The sequence below is a fragment of the Opisthocomus hoazin genome, chromosome 10 (assembly GCF_030867145.1).
Source record: "Opisthocomus hoazin isolate bOpiHoa1 chromosome 10, bOpiHoa1.hap1, whole genome shotgun sequence".
NCBI lineage: Eukaryota > Metazoa > Chordata > Aves > Opisthocomiformes > Opisthocomidae > Opisthocomus > Opisthocomus hoazin.
In genome coordinates, this window is record NC_134423.1 from 24,023,017 (window position 1) to 24,029,972 (window position 6,956).

The following is a 6,956-nucleotide window of genomic DNA, read 5'->3' on the forward strand; positions in this document are numbered from 1 at the left end:
TCTTATGCCTGAAGGCACTTGCTAGAAACTTTCTGACTCTCTGTTTTTTTTCTGTTTTTCTACCAAATCCAAGAGGGGTCTGACTGCTAATACAGGGAGCTTCGCTAATCATTTCGGAGCAGATGGGCTATTGCATTCCCAAATTCTTTGGGCCAAGAGAGAAATGCCACTGAGCTGAGCAGTTACCAGGCTGTGCTCTGCCAGTTCTGTCCACGAATTCCCGACAGCCAGCTCACTCCTTTTACCCCACATCCAGCCACAGCTGCTGGCCGGAGGAAGAGGTTTTGAAAACCACTCCTCGGCATCAGCAGTGGCACTGGTCCTGCTTCTGGGTGCTCCGTGGCACTTGAGCACTGCCTGGCTCCACAAGCAGCCTCAGTGCCCTGGGGAAGGATCCGTCTGTATCTCCCTGAGACGAATCCGTGCCACAACACTCCTGAATTTTCCAGGGAGTCTGGTTAGGTGAAGCTCCTACCCTGTGCGTCAAAAGTTGCCAGGCTGAGCAGACTTGGTCCCTGCAGCCACCTCCAATGCCACTTCTCATTCACTTGGAGCAATTTCAGAGCCATTTTTGCCCCTTTATCACACATTTTGGTAGATGAAGACACAGCTGCAGGAGGCAAGCCAACCCGTCCCTAAAGCCACTTGCAGAGGCAGCGGGGTTACGGGCAGGGGAGGCTGCATGAGAGCAGCAGGTATCTGGCAGGCAGCGAGGGCAGGGAGAGGAGGTGTCTTTGGTGGAAAGCAGGATGGATTGGAACAAATTAATGTAGCAAAGAAAGAAGGATGTATGAGCTTCTCCTGGAGCATTTCCAAGATGTCATACTGAATAAAGGAAACTGTTTGTCTTCTGTTTAATTCTGAGTGGTTTGTCTGACATTTGCCGTTATACTGTGTTCCTAAGGTTGGAAAGACTATGATTATCCAGCCTCAGAAAGCCAGTGAGGGAAACTGCTAAAGCCACATTTTTTTTCAGTGGTTGCTTGTGAAATGCTTTCTTTAGAGAAGTTGCCATAGTAGTGGTGCATGAGGAGAATGAGGGGTTGCAATGCTGCAAACTGAAATGCGCAGTGAACCGAAATGTGGGATTAGCAGCCCCCTGTAAAAGTCTTAATTTTAGTATTGCCTAAGGAATGGGGAAGGGACTCTTCCTAGAGAGCAGCATTTATGGAAACAAAGTAAGAGGAGGCAGAAGCTGCTGCCTCATGCCAAAACAGTGGGAATCAGGATGGATCTGGGAGGTAGGGAGCACACCAGGGTGTTTGGATGAGGGTGAGTACGAAGGAAACAGTTTACGGCTGTGATGTGGGGGAAAGGGCGATGGTGTTAGGGTGCAGAGAGCCATGGCTCTGCTTCCCAGGGGTGCAGAAGGAAAGCAAGGCTGAGAGAAAACTGATGCTGGTGCAGGGATGTGGGTTGTGCGTGAGGCTGGTGGGGACACGGAAGTATGGTTTGGGGCATAGGTGGACAGGGATAAGGCAGCAAGGAGCAGCAAGGCTGGGAGGAAGGGATAATCCAGAGCATCCCCATCTGCCGGATGCTTTCCTGTAGATGTACTGGCAACCACAGCCAAGTGGGGAAGGTCTGCTGCCACGTCCAGAGGCGAGCTGGGGGTGACCAACCTCTTCCACGCACAGGGGCTTGGCAGGTCGCAGGACAACCTCCCAAGAAAACAGCAACTGCAGAGCTACGACCCCACGCCACTCCACCAGCTAACCTGACCTGGCTTCACGGGAGCAGCACTACCCTTTTGAAAGCCCCGCCTGTACCGCCACAGAGTGAAATTATTGCATGAGCTGGAGGAAATAAACAGTGCTGCTGATGCAGTGGAGCGATCGCTTCTGTGGGCTGACACCACCTTGGCTGGCTGCGGGCTCCACCTCGCAAAGCTGGTGTCTCAGCCTCTTGGAAATGACGTCCGATTCACCACACGCCTGCCCAGAACAGAGTAGCTTTAAGATTCCAATCCACGAAGTTCCCAGGAAATCCATCATTGGATTTGTCAGTAATGCTGCAGGAGGGTTTTTCCAGAGTTACGCAGGGCTGGACACGCTGGGCACGTTTGCAGGACTGGGAGGACGCATGGCTGGATGGTGGTGGTGGAGGTCCTCCTTCCAGATCAGCCCAGAGCTGCTGCCCCGGCGGAGGCTAGAGGGTGCTGTGCTGCAGGGAATGGGTGTCCTCCTCCGTCCCCGCTCCGCATCCCTTCAAAGGCAGGTGAAATATTATGGGAAATGCTGCCTTTGAGGTGAGATGAAGACCAGGGTGCTGGCTGTAGGGACTAACAACGTCAAAGTCTTTTTAAGACTAAAAGATCAGCTCCATCTAGCTCATTAGTTACCACCCAGAAGGTGACGTACAGAAAGGGTGGATTTTCTCAGTGGGGTGAAAAAGGAAAAACGAGTGGACAGAGACAGGAGTGGGGAAAAGGAGTGAGAAGATGAGGGACAGATTAGAAGATAAGGAAGCTGAGCAAAACCGAACCAGAGAACAGAAGAATAAAGAAAGAAAAATCGAAGAATAAAGAAAGGAGATAAAAGATGAAACCAACCCAAGGATCACTTCAGCTGCTGTGTCATGTTAAGGGCTGCAGACCTGCTAAGCAATGAAAAGGGAGATTAGCTTGGGAGAAAAATCAAGGGGCTTTTGTTGCTGAGCACCACCTCCCCCAGTTCCGTGGTGGCTGAGGCTGAAAAGCCCTGGGCTGATGGGGCAGGATCAGCTCCTGTTTACCCAGCTGAGGTGTGGCTAATCCTGAGCCCAGCGAAGAGTGGAGCTGAGGAGAGGCAGAACAGGCAAGGGGGGGCGGAACGGGAGACAGGGCTGTGTTTGTACAGCGGCTGACAGGCAGCTGCAAGACCAGGCGAAAACACGACATGCTCCCAACAAGCAGCTCTCTGAGCAGCTCGCTGCTCCCTGGAAAGCCTGCCAGCTAACCGCAGGCAGCCGGAGCGAACGTGCCTCCTGCGTGCAGCTGCACGTGCTCTGCAAAACACATCCCTGCCACCCCCAGGCTGTGGTTGTGGGGTCACTGTCCTCACTGCTGGCAAATCTGCTCTGTCTGCCTGCCCGCAGCGGGCGAGGCAGATGTGCAAGTATAGCTAGAAGAGGAGGAAGCGCGGGTAGGTGTTTCTTTACCTTCCTAGGTCTTCCAGAAGACAACCCACAAAGAAGGAGAAGATGCAGAGATCACAAAGGAGGAAGACCACAGAGGAGCCCCATTTCACAGCTGCCTGAAAGGGACTGCACCTACCTCCAGGTCATGGGGAGGTTCTGGTGTTTTTAGGTGAGCAGCATCTGCACAGCGTGGTGTGCCCATGAAGCCAGCCCCGCTCATGGAAATGGGCCACAGCAGTTCTCCATGTAGGTGACCTCCCTCCTGTTTTCCACCTCGAGTTTTGGGTGGGATAGCAAGGACTGGAAGGGAGGGTCCTAAACTGGACACGTGGAGTTACCACCCAGGCCCCTAATAACTGCCTTGTCCCCACTACATGCACTGAACGGGGTGCTGGGGCTGTGTCCATAGGTCCCTGGGGAACATCTCCAGGAGGCACAAGTGAACATGGACCAAAGCGAATGCTCTGGGGGGATGCGAAGCCCTGTTAGAAGCTAAGAGGGCTGTGAAACCCAGATGTTTTCATGCGCTGTATCTACTCTGGATGTCTTCAGCAAGAGCCACTGGGCAGCAGCCCATTGCCAGCTGGGGACAAGTGGGGACTCAGCACTGGAGCTGGAGCCATTTAACTCCTCGAAACGCAACTGGGAGGATGCAGAATAGGTGGGATTTGCATCTAGTATCAACTGGGCTGTGGGGCATGACAAAATGGTGAGAGGGAACAGTAACACGAAAATGCTTGAAGAGGATTTGATGGCAGAAGGCTAATTGTTTCATGCTGTAATAAAGGCTTCGGTGGAGGCTAGACAAGGTAACTGGTGTGGTGGGAGATCCCACTGAGAAGGAGGGGTGGTTGCGGAGGACATACGGGGCATGACTAACAGAATGGATGTCTTAAAACCACGTTAGTATAAACTTCCTGGCAGGGAGGGAGAAACGCTTGGGAGACTTTACAAGGGTCTGATGCAAAACTGAACTCTAGGAAATCTCCTTTGGAGGAAATTTGTGAAGCAGACAGCGGATGGGTGGATGCCCCTGTCCCCCAGGATGCTCTTGTGCCTGCTAAGGAGGTCTTCACTGCTCCAAACGGTGTGTGTGGAAACAGCATGGAGACGTCTGGATGTGCAGAGCTATCGGCTGGCTTCCTGCCCGGGAGCTGTTGTCACTGCTGAGACAGGAAGTGGCACGGCCCCAAGCGGAGCAGGGGACCATGCAGCCACCCCGACAGTCCCGCTGTGTCCCCTGCTCCGGCCTCGTGTCCGCTTGGACACGTGTTGGCCCCGGGGCTGGCTACGTGCGCTCCTCCATGGCGGGTCTGGCCGCCCTGACCGGGCAGCAGCCCTGGTCGGGCTGTGACGGTGGATCTCACAGATGGGTTTCATTGAGGACACATGTCTGGCTTGGAGCTTGTTTTCATTTCCTTTTGAGGAAAGGAGGAGTCATGGGAGAGGAGTAACTGAGCGGCTGAGCAGGCTCTCCTGGACACGGACCGCAGTGCCAAACGAGCTCCTGCTGATGTTTCTGCTGTGGCTCTGGAGGCTGCAGCCGAAGGGGCAGGCAGCGGTGGAGAAGGAGCTTCATCCAGTGTGCCAGTGGTGCAGGATCCATGCAGGTCTGGAGATCAGCTTGTGGTCACAGGGGAAGGCTCTGATGGATCTTGAGGCAGGGGGGTGTACAGCTCTTTATCAGCATAGGAGCTCCGGCAGCAGCTCCAGCTGAAGGCACTGGGCGCCAGGAGCAGAGGTCCTACAACGTCCTGCATCAACAGTCACCATCCACCCCACACAGGGGCACAAGTGTCTCCAGGTGGCCTCCGAGAGCGACTTTGAGCTGCGGGAACCAAGGGAGTGAGGAGCTGTGTTTGAGGTGTGATCACCCCGGTTGCCCCCACGGGGTCAGGCATCTGTGCAAGAGAGAGGGGGGTGGGCAGGGACCTGTGCTTCCCTGCTACAATCAGCCATAGATGTGGCTACTGAACTGTGTCTTAAAAGGCCCCAGATATGCCTCTCTTCAGGAAGCAATGAATCCCAGAGCTGTGGCAGATCTCCTCTTACCTGCCAGGCTCTGGGGGAGCAGAACAAGTGGGAGGCACGGAGCAGGGGGGGGTGGGAAGGAGGGAGGACGGGCAGAGTTCAAACCTCCTCATTATGCTCTGAGATACAGAGATCAAAAGGCAACTTCACAAATTAACGAGGCCCCGGCCTGAGCAGAGCCTCTCCCCATCAGGGATGGGTGGGAGTGGAGCGCGTGCCATAATGAGCAAACTGCCTCTTCCTCACCAGCCGGTAAGACAGGTTCTGTGCTCCCTGCAAACCCCATGGCCCAGCTCATTAGAGTTCATTAGTGTTGTTACATATTCATATAGCATTAGCACCGTCAGGCCCCTGATGTTTAATCAGGCTGCAAGCTTGCCTTGAGCCCTACATGTCTTGGAGGACCTTCCATCAAGCATATGCCAGAAGCACACGCACCAAATCGATGGCTTGAGTAAGGGAGGCATCTTGTGAGCATGATAACAGGACGAGGGTCCATCCCTTGCCACAGAAACCTGGGTTATCAGAGGAACCTCAATGATAAAGTCATCAAGTACACAATTTAGCACTTCGCGTCAAGGCAGGAGCTTGCCAAGAGCTTCCTGTAAAAGAACAAAAGATCCATGGCTTATCTGCCCGCAGCATCTGCTCCGTGCTCTGGCACGGTCAGGCCACTCACGCTGCTAATCCATAAGCGGTTTCGATTGTGCATCACGGCGTACCACAGAGTGTCGGTTTGTGTTACCGGGTGGGTGCTCTCAGCCAACAGGCTAGAGGGGCCAGGCGTGTTGGGGATGTGGGATCTGCTCCATCTTTCCTGGGCAGTGCCCTAAGACGGGCACTGCAGGGACCAGCCGCCACCACCTCGCTGGGGTTTAGTCCTGGCCAGTGGTCGATGCTGAGCCATCATCAGTGGGGAGACATTTTTTTCCCGGGGTGATTCCTCCTACAGCAGATAGAAATGATGTTGGGAAATGCTGCTGTTACCGCTGGCTGCTGAGGAGGTGCGTGTAAGAGGCCAAGCCCGTGTGCCTAACTTTTAGACGGACAAAATAAAGGGAGACGTGTCCTTCCCTTCAGCCCCTCCAGCCCTTGGTTTCCCATCTGTCAAATGAAGGCAACACCTTTTCTGTTGGAGAGGTGCATGGATAAATCCTTCAAGACTGCAAAGCACTCCAATTCAGAGAAGGGGGTTATATAAAGGTGCTTATAGTAAGCATCTTACACAGACACAGCAGCTCTAAGCGGGATATAATCTTGTTTACTGAGGTTAGAGCAAAGGACTCAAAGTGGCTGGGATCTCATCTGAGCTCTGACATGATCAGCAGTGGGAATGGAACAAAACTGGGGGATAGTGCTGCCCTTTGCCTTCTTCCTTATCAATCACGAAGTTTTACGTACCCTGAAGGGCACTCGGCAGCTGTACAGAGCTTTTCATGCCCTGAGGATATTCAATATCTAGGTTTCTTCAGATAGTCCTGAAATTCCTGGTACCTAAACATCAACATCCCTACATGTAAAGCCTGAGCTTAAAGAGACTGTTGCCCTTTTGGTGGAAAGGGCAGAGAATGTGGAAAGCTTTATTTTCTCTACAAAATAAACAGAGAAGTCCAGCCACATGCAAGGATTGTCCCAGCCAGTGGATGTTTTCTGCAGCCGTCGGAAACCACGCGCTGGCACGCTGGCGGGCACTGACGCCGGCCGGGGCTGCAGGAGGTTAGAGATGCTGGCACCGAGCACTTGGTTATCCTGTTAGAGGGATTAGGAGCAGACTGGGGCTTAATCCTCTGCAACCGTGCTGCAGATCT